This window comes from Saccopteryx bilineata, chromosome 2 (genome assembly GCF_036850765.1).
Source record: "Saccopteryx bilineata isolate mSacBil1 chromosome 2, mSacBil1_pri_phased_curated, whole genome shotgun sequence".
NCBI classification, from domain to species: Eukaryota; Metazoa; Chordata; class Mammalia; order Chiroptera; family Emballonuridae; genus Saccopteryx; species Saccopteryx bilineata.
Genome location: NC_089491.1, coordinates 155780358 through 155790019, shown reverse-complemented (window position 1 = coordinate 155790019; position 9662 = coordinate 155780358).

Sequence of the window (9662 nt, the reverse complement as noted above, 5' to 3'; positions counted from 1 at the left end):
AATTTTTTATTTCTTCCTTGATTTCATTGTTAACACATTTGTTATTTAATAACATAATATTTAGCTTCCAAGTCTGTTCTGTTGGGCATATTTTTTCTCCACAGCGTATGGTGGCTGCTGTAACCCTCTTTGCATGTGCCACTTGTGTAGTTAGCTGAATCTAGCATTGGTACTGTTTGCCACCCACTACTGGTTGTGTTGGTTCTGGATCTTCTTGGGTTGATGTTCGTTGTGGTCTGTAACCTGCTGTGGGCTACCTGTCTGCAACAACTGATCTTTTTGTTGTTTGTGTTTTCTGTGCCTGGGTAGTGTGGGAGGGGCCAACCTGTGTATAAGGATCAGTTTCCTCCTGCTAAGAGCTGACTGCAGCTCCTTAAAAGCCCTAACTCTTTAAGGTGCCTTCATTTTTCAACTTCTCCATCTCCTCTTGCAGCTACCTGGTCTTCCTAGAGTCTTCCATAGAAAGACTGTAGTGTGGGCTCAGACAGGCCTCACCCTTTCAACCCCTCTACAGGTTTCAAACTTGGTGGGTTAAGACCGCTGAAGTTGGGAATAAAATGTTAGTGGGACCCCATACTTTATGGCAGTGGTTCTCAACCTGTGGGTTGCGACCCCGGCGGGGGTTGAATGACCAAAACACAGGGGTCGCCTGTGTTTTAATAAATATGTATTTTCCGATGGCTTTAGGTGACCCCTGTGTTTTGGTCATTGGACCCCCATCAGGATCACGACCCACAGGTTGAGAACTGCTGCTTTAGGGTCTCTTGATCAGGAGCTCAGTATGGAGAAAATGGAATCTATTCCAGAGGCCAATCCATTAGACACCGCTAGATACTCTAATTCTATTTCTCCTCAGCAAGGTCAGCAACAGGTTCAGACTGAGTGATGTTGACAGTCCACTCTGCAGAAGTTCTTCCCACCGGTGATTCCGTATTCTGAGGAAGGAAGACCGAGAGAGTCCTTCCTTAGGGCTGACTGTGCCCCCTCCCCAGGAAAGTGGCAAGCCCCTCAACCAGTCCCAACAATAGGCTCCAGGGGAGCCACACTTTGAATATCCATGCTCCAAGCCTCTTTCTCTTCCCCCTGTAGAACTTAGCCCAGCGGGGCAGGATATTCAGGACCCACAGCATCCAACTGTGAAGCCCTATTCTTTCCAATGCATGTAAGTCACTGTGCTGGTGGTGACCACAGAAAGCAGAACTGCCTTAACTGAGCCAGGTGTCTGATGAGCTCTCCCTTAAGACACAGCACTAGCAATGGTCATTAGGTCCTGAACCAATGCTCTCCGCTGCTAGCCATTGGACATGCGAGCCCTAATCTTCCCTGAACGGAACCTGGTGGAGATCAGTGTAGGATCCTGCTTGTGACCCTCAGCAACCTTATTGGATCTACAAGCAATCCAGAGTTTGTGGCTGACTCTGCTGGGCCCAGGTACACATGGAAATACTAAGGCGCAAGCCTAGGCTGGTTTTTACCCACACTGGGCTTGGGAGCAAGTCAGAGAAAGGTCCAAGATTCTTTGAGATCACCTCCTGCTGCCTCTGTCTGCTGTCTGCTTATTGGACTCAGCCACTGAAAAAACCTCTGGTATGGTATAGCGCATAGGGCAACTCAGGAATTAGTAAGGGTGGTGGGTGTGGTTCCCACACCATGGCCCCAGGTATCAATCTGTCCAGACTCTTTTCATAGACCTCAATAAGATGTGGCCACCAGGAGTCCAGTGGATATGGCCTCTGAAACCCAGAGATTTTGTCTGCCCACAGTCTGGACAGTTTCTACTGAGTCTCTCATGAGGTAGAAGCACCAGTCACATTTTTGGGAAAGTATGGGAGAAAGCTCTGGCCTCAATCACAGAAAACTGAGTCACTGACATGTTCTCTGCTTCCTGGTTTACTTTTTAGAACTACCCAATTTCCATAGGGTGGAGCAGTAGATATTCCTGAGGGTAGGGCAGTTGTTTTACCCCAGGCTGATGCTACACGGAGGGGACTGCTCCACCCAAGAAAGATTACAGCATTGGAGAATGACACAGCACAGGGGTTCGGGTGGCTGTCCCCCACAGTGTCTGACCCTGGGCCACCAACTTCACACTCTCCTTATGTTACTCTAGTCTTCTCAGCCTTCCCTCACTGGAGCCCCAGGAAAGTAGCTGTGAATGATATTTTCTGCATAGGCCCTTTAAAATGGAGCCTGTTTTTCTGAGAGCTCCCATCTCTTTTTTGCAGGCAGAAACTTCACCTCTTTTCACCACCAAATGCTATGTGGGCATCTCTTCTAGGCTCTAGTGCTCTAGGCTGGGGTGCCATGCCTGGGGCTTAGGACCCTCATCTCTCAGGGTAAATCTTCCTGCAGTCTGGGTTCCCTCTGGATCCTCTGCTGCTTGCTCCTGGGAGCAGGGCAGCCCTTTATGCTTCTCTGCCCTTCCTACCAGTCTCAATATGCTTCTGTGACTCCTTGGTTATGACTCCTCTTCATTTAGTCCTAAGTTGGTTTTTCAAGATGATTGTTCTTAAATTAGGATATAATCCAATTTGGTCCTGGGAAGAGGCATTTGGGATGTCTACCTACTCTATTACTATCTTAGAATTCTCTGGACATCCTTATTATTCTTGCAAGTCCTCCCTTATAAAAAAGAAGGACAGTGCCCATCAGTAGATGAGTGAATTAAAAAATGTGGTACATTTATACAATGAAATACTTCGCTATAAAAAAGAAAGAAATCTTATCATTTGTAACAGCATGAATGGACCTGAAAAGTATTATGCTAAGTGAAATAAGCCAGTCAGAGAAAGATAAGCACATGATTTTACTTATATGTGGAACATATTGAACAAGCCAGATTCTTACAAAGACATGCTCAGCCTTATGGATTCTTTCTCTCTTATAACTTCTGGCTTCAAAATATTCTCTAATTTAGTCATAACTTAGCCATACATGAAAACATTTGTTATTTATTATTTTAATATGAGCTGTAGTGGGAAATCTTCCTTTATAACCTAATCTATAATATTGCTAAAAAGTGAAGTCTAAAATTTATTAATGAGTATTTATAAAGTTATTCTTATTGAAACTCAATATGCAACAAACAAATGCACTCAAAAATGTTTAAAGTAAATGACAAACCTCAACAAATAAGTGGAAGCATACACTATGTCATGAATAGAAAGAACTAACATCATTAAAATATCCGTATTATCCAAAGCAATCTATAAATTTTATACAATTCCTGTTGAGATACCAATGGTGCATTTCACAGAACTAGAACAAATATTCCAAAAAAAATGTATATTTTTGGAACCATAAAATAATCCAAATAACAATAGCAAAATGTTAAGAACAAAGTTAAAGAAATCATGCTACCTGATATCAAACTATACTACAAGACCATAAAGCAAAACAGCATGGTACTGGTGTAAAAATAGACACATAGGTTAATGGAATAGAATAGAGATCCCAGAAATAAATCCAGGCCTTTATAGTCAATTAATATTTGACAAAGAAGGCAAGAATATACAATGGGATAAGATAGTCTATTCAATAAATGGTGTTGGGAAAATTGAACAGATACATGCAGAAAATATTACTGAACGACTTTCTTCTACCATACATAAAAATAAACTCAAAATGGATTAAAGACTCAAATGTTTGACTCAAAACCATAAACATTCTAGAAGAAAACAGCAATAAAATATCAGACATGTGTCATAGCAATATTTTTTCTAATATATCACCTTGGACAAAGGAAATAAAAGAAATAATAAACAAATGAGACTAAATCAAAATAAAAAGTTTCTGCATAGCAAAAAAAACAACCAGCAAAATAAAAAGACAACCTAATATATGGGAAAACAAATTTACTGATACATTTGTTAAGAGCTTGATATCCAAAATTTATAAAGCATTCATACAACTAAACACCAAAAAAACCCACAATCAATTCAATTTAAAAATGGACAAAGGACCTGAATCAACACTTCTCCAAAGAAGACATACATATGACCAATAGAAATATGAAAAGATGTTTAACATCATTAATCATCAGAAAAATGAAAGTTAAAATCACAATGAATCATCACCTCACACCTATAAGAATAGCTATCACCAATAAATCAACAAACAAATGTTGGTGAAGATGTGGACAAAAGGGAACCCTTGTGTACTGCTGGTGGGAATGCGGATTGGTGCGACCACTGTGGAAAGAAGTATGACATTAACTCAAAAACTTAAAACTGGAACTACCTCATGACCCAGCAATTCTACTTCTGGGAGTATGTCAAAAGAAACCTAAAACAGTAATTCAAAAGAATATATGCGCCCCTATGTTCATTGCAGCATTATTTACAATAACCAAAATTTGGAAACAGCCCAAGTTCCCATCAGTACATGAGTGGATAAAAAAGTTGTAGTACACTTAAACAATTGAATTCTACTCAGCCATAAAAAAAGAAGGAAATCTTGGCCCTGGCTGGATAGCTCAGTCAGTTAAGAGCATTATCCTAAAATGATAAGCTTATGGGTTCGAACCCATGTCAGGGCATACATGGAAAGCAACTAATGAATGTACGACTGAGTGAAACAACAAATTAATGCTTCCTTTCCCTTTTCCCTCTCTGTCTTTAATAATAATAATAATAATAATAATAATAATAATAATAATGCCTTGGTGGGATAGCTTGGTTGGTTGGAGCATCCTCCCAGAGTACAGAGGTTGTCAGTTCAATTCTTTGGTCAGGACACATACAGAGTTCCTGTTTATCTCTCCTTGTCTCTCTCTCTTTCTCTCTCTCTCTCTCTCTCTTTGTCTCTCTCAAAATAATTAAAAGGAAATCTTACCTTTATTGACAGCATAAATGGACCTGAAGATTATTATGTTAAATGAAATAAGTCAGAGAAAGACAAGTACCATATGATTTCACATATATGTGGAATCTAATGAACAAAATAAGCTAACAAACAAAATAGAAACAGGCATGAATACGTGGAACAAACTGACCTAAGGAATGGGGGTTGGGTTGGGTGAGAAAAATAAAGTGATTAAGCAAAGAAAAATTTATAGTCACAGACAACAGTAGGGAAGTTTCTGGAGGAAAAGGGGATGGGGGAAGTGGAGAAGAGAAGAGGGGGAAATAGGTAGTGATGGAGGGAGACTTGACTTGGGGTGCTGAACACACAATACAATATACAGATGATATATTATAGAATTGTACACCTGAAACCTGTATAATTTTATTAACTTATGTCACCTTAATAAATTTAATAAAAATTAATTAAAATAAAATAAAATAGCAAACTTTTATTTTGCTATTTTAAAGAAATACCAAACTATGACTAGAATTACATCATTTACATTTGTGTTTACTTAAAAAGCATTTTTATCTTAAATACCAACTAGATAATTATTTTACATCCACTAATCTGCCACATACATATGTGACTTTTTCTACTGTAGCAATTTAGCGGAGAAACTAATTATATTTTCCAGAGAGCACTATTGTACGATATAACTCCTGCAATAACCAGAGTCAAAAAGCTTCCCAATGAGCCTCGCTTCTTGGTGTTCACGTCCTTGCGTAGTCTCTTCTCACACTAAATAAAGCTGACCTTTGCAATAAGGTCCAGTGGAAATTATGATGTGGGGCTTGCAAGGCTAGATCATATAAAACATTGGGGCTTCTCTTTGGATTATTCACTCTAGGATAAGCGAGTCACCATGGCATAAGAGCATCTAATAGCTTTATGAAAAAGTCTCTTGTCAACAGCCAGCACCAACTGACGTGCCCTAGAAATGAACCATCTTGGAAGCAACTCCTCCAACTCAGTTAAGCCTGCAGATTGCGGCCATGGCTGACAGCTGGACGGCTGCCTCACAAGAGACTCCTAGCTAGAACCGCCAGCTAAACTGCTCATGATGTCCTCACCCACAGAAACTATGTGAAATAATAAATGTTTACTGCTGTGGGAAACCACTAAATTTGGGGGTACTTTGTTATTGTAGCAATACATAAATAATACAACTACTATACAAGTTAGGTGTAGTGCTATTTTCACTTAACTGAAAATTTTACATCACTTTTTTTTAAACAACCCACTGATGATCTCATCTGAGCATCTATTAGAATAACAAGATCCATGTAGGGACTGAACTCAGCTTAGGAGCTCTTGCGGCTAAATACAATGAACAAATACTGGAAAGATGAACATATCTCTGGAGGTCAGGGTGTCTGTGATCCACTGATGGCTCCAGCAATAGCAGGCATCTGCATTGTTTATATGCAAAAGCTCTTAGCCTCGAACTACTAGTTTAAAACACACACACACACATAATTCTTCTGGAGGGTTTGTGTAGTGGGAGCATCTATTATACATCCCAGAACAGATTTCCAAAGATACGAATTGCATCATTTATTTCATATAGCATTTAATCCTTTCACATTCTCCACAGTACATGAATAAGGAAACTAGAAAAAAATCGTAGGTTTGATATTTTTTTCTCTTTTATCCCTCTTCCTAACACACAATATTTTTACTTTGAACTCTTTTTTTCCCCTCTGTACTTGATTCTTTCATGTACTCACCTCAAAATTTCCCTCTCTCTTCACCTACTAAGAAATTTTGCTCTCAGGGAAAGCCTAATAGTGATGGAGTAAATCTAACTTCCTCTACAACTTGGATTCAAACTGCCTTTCTAGCCTCTCTCTCATCCTGCTGCCCCAATCAAGCCCTCCACACAAGAAAAAATATCCCCTTCCTGTGCTTCACATATTTCTGCTTCTGATGGTTGCACTTAAGTTGTTTCTTCCCACAAGAAACCCCTTCTTCTTGGCTCAGGCATATCTTCTTACCCTCTAAGGCCCAGCTCTGATGTCCTCCATGAGATCTCCATCACTATCATAGTGACCCCTGTTTTTCATTTTCTCACCTATTACAGCAATCTTTTTTTACCACCTTTTTGGCACCTTGGCCTTACAGCTATTTTTCCATTAATGCTGGTGCCTGATTAACATCACCTTCCCTCACCACCCCACTCCCTAAAAACACAGAGATGAGCCGCACTTCTCTGTCCATTTAGCCTTTAAGGTCTTGGAAGGCAAGAATGACGTCATTTTTGTCTTCTCCATGGCTCTTAGCACAGTCCATTCTTTGTACCTAGTCCTTGTTCAGGGGAGAAGGCCGGGAAAGGATAAACACCCCTCTAGACAAGACCGGCCACAGTGTGTGTGGTGGCCAAGGCCCTCAAGGGGGCAGTAGAGAACTAGTTGTTTAATATCTACCAGCAGACAAATTAATATAGGGTCCTTAAAATTTTGTCAGCTGGTTTCTGTGGTAGTGGTTGGCGGGGGGGGGGGGGGTAAGTTAAATCCAGAAAGTGGGGAGGAAACAAACAGGAATTATTTGGAATACAGTCTAAATAAGATCAGGAGCCTAGAACAGAAACCAACCACATGATGATCATCAAGTGGGGAAAAAAAACCAGGAAGGTTATACAAAGAAAGCCATGAAGGTCCCAAAACACATATGTAAGAGCCAGAATTCAGGCTGATCAAGAGACATTGTCTAGACCAGGTTCATGTTTGACAAGAAAGAGAAGTAAGTATGGAAACCAAAAACTCTGAGAAAGATGTCAAGAAACCACCCATGGTCAAGGTCAAATTACCCTAAAACTTCACTGAATTTTTTTAAATTACACTGTAATTTTATCTATGAATATAAGACAAAATCTCAAGTAAAATATTAGTAAACAGAATTTATTATCACCTTAAATAGGATTTATTTCAGAAATATATAAGTATAGTTCAATATTAAGAAATATATTTATAAGTAGAACTAATATTATACAGAAGGATTACAGATCTTCTCCTTAGATTTTAAACTGACTTCTAACAAGATCCAATGCTCATTATTCATAACAACACTTAATAAAATCAACAGTTTCTCCACATGATAACATTTTAATATGGGCAGTATTATCTGGTGCAGTTTATACAAGTCGATAAATCACGGCCATGACACTGGGAGATGATACTTCTCTCGGTATTTTTTATTATAAAGCTAAAGAATACTCCAAGATTCACCTAAAAATGTAAGATACAGTGGTAGAGCGTCGGCCTGGCGTGCAGAAGTCCCGGGTTCAATTCCCTGGCCAGGGCACACAGGAGAAGTGCCCATTGGCTTCTCCACCCCTCCCCCTCTCCTTTCTCTCTGTCTCTCTCTTCCCCTCCTGCAGTGAGGCTCCATTGGAGCAAAGATGGCCAGGGCGCAGGGGATGGCTCCTTGGCCTCAGCCCCAGGTGCTAGAGTGGCTCTGGTCGCAACAGAGTGACGCCCTGGAGGGGCAGAGCATCGCCCCCTGGTGGGCAGAGCATCGCCCCCTGGTGGGCGTGCCAGGTGGATCCCGGTCAGGCGCATGCAGGAGTCTGTCTGACTGTCTCTCTCCGTTTCCAGCTTCAGAAAAATACAAAAAAAAATGTACTATAAGCAATAAGAGCCTTTAATAAAAAATTGTGAAATAAAAATAGTATGTAGAAATTAATATCCTTCAGAAATATAAGCAACACATAACTGAGGCATATAATGAAGGAAAATCTCATCTTCAATGGCAACAAAATGATAAAACACTTAGAAACAAATCTAATGAGAGATGTATAAAACATTTATAAGAAAAACATTAAAACATCCCTAAAGAACATACACACACACACAAAGATTTTTACTATCCTATGTTTTTTAATAAAAAGATTTAAAATTGTAAAAATTTTTGTTTTACCTAAGGTAATTTATAAATTTAATATGATTCCCATTTAAAGATATTAATAGTTTTTTTTCCTTTGATTTGGCTTTCTCTTGAACACAGGCAAATCAAGTTTGTCTTAAGAAGTAGGATAATGGCTCCTCAAATTTTTCCTTTCTCCCTCTACTGAGCAGGAACTTGGGCTTATGTGAGGATGAGGCTAAGAAGTTTAGCATGTTCCTATAGAAAAGTGAAAAAATAAATAAGGACGGGAAAGACAGAAAAAAAGGAATGAGGACAAAAAGAACACATGGATTCTAAAGTTCATATAAAGAAATAAAACAAGAAAAAATAAAAGGAAGTTTCTTAGAAGAGCAATGAAGGTATCAGATACTAACACATGATAAAGCCTTAATAATGACCAGTTCTCTCTGTGATAAAAGAAAAAAAAAGAATGGTACATAGAATAAAATGTAAAATCCATGAATGGACCCAAATATATATAAGGAAGTTAGTATATAATAAAGATGTCACATAAAATCAGTGGGATAAAAATCAACCTTTAAATAAATGATTAAGATGCTTGGTTGGTTTTGATAGAACAAGAAGTCCCCATGAGCACTAATCTTTTAAAGCGAGAAAAATGTTTCTCAGACCATCTCATCAGAAAAAACAGTTACATGTTGAAATGTAGGTCCCCAGGCTACATTTGAATCACCCACTAAATTAAAAATCTTTTTAGGTAACTCCTGATAATTTGCATATTTACCAAGTGTTCCTGCTGATGCTGATACACACAAGTTTGAGAATCTCTCCTTTAAGTCAACTGCTGATGGTGCCTATCCTGTTACCTTAGTTCTCCCTGCTTTTTTTCCAGTGGAGTCCACAGCTTTCACCACTACATCTGGGCCAATGAAGCCATTTGAAAGGGCATT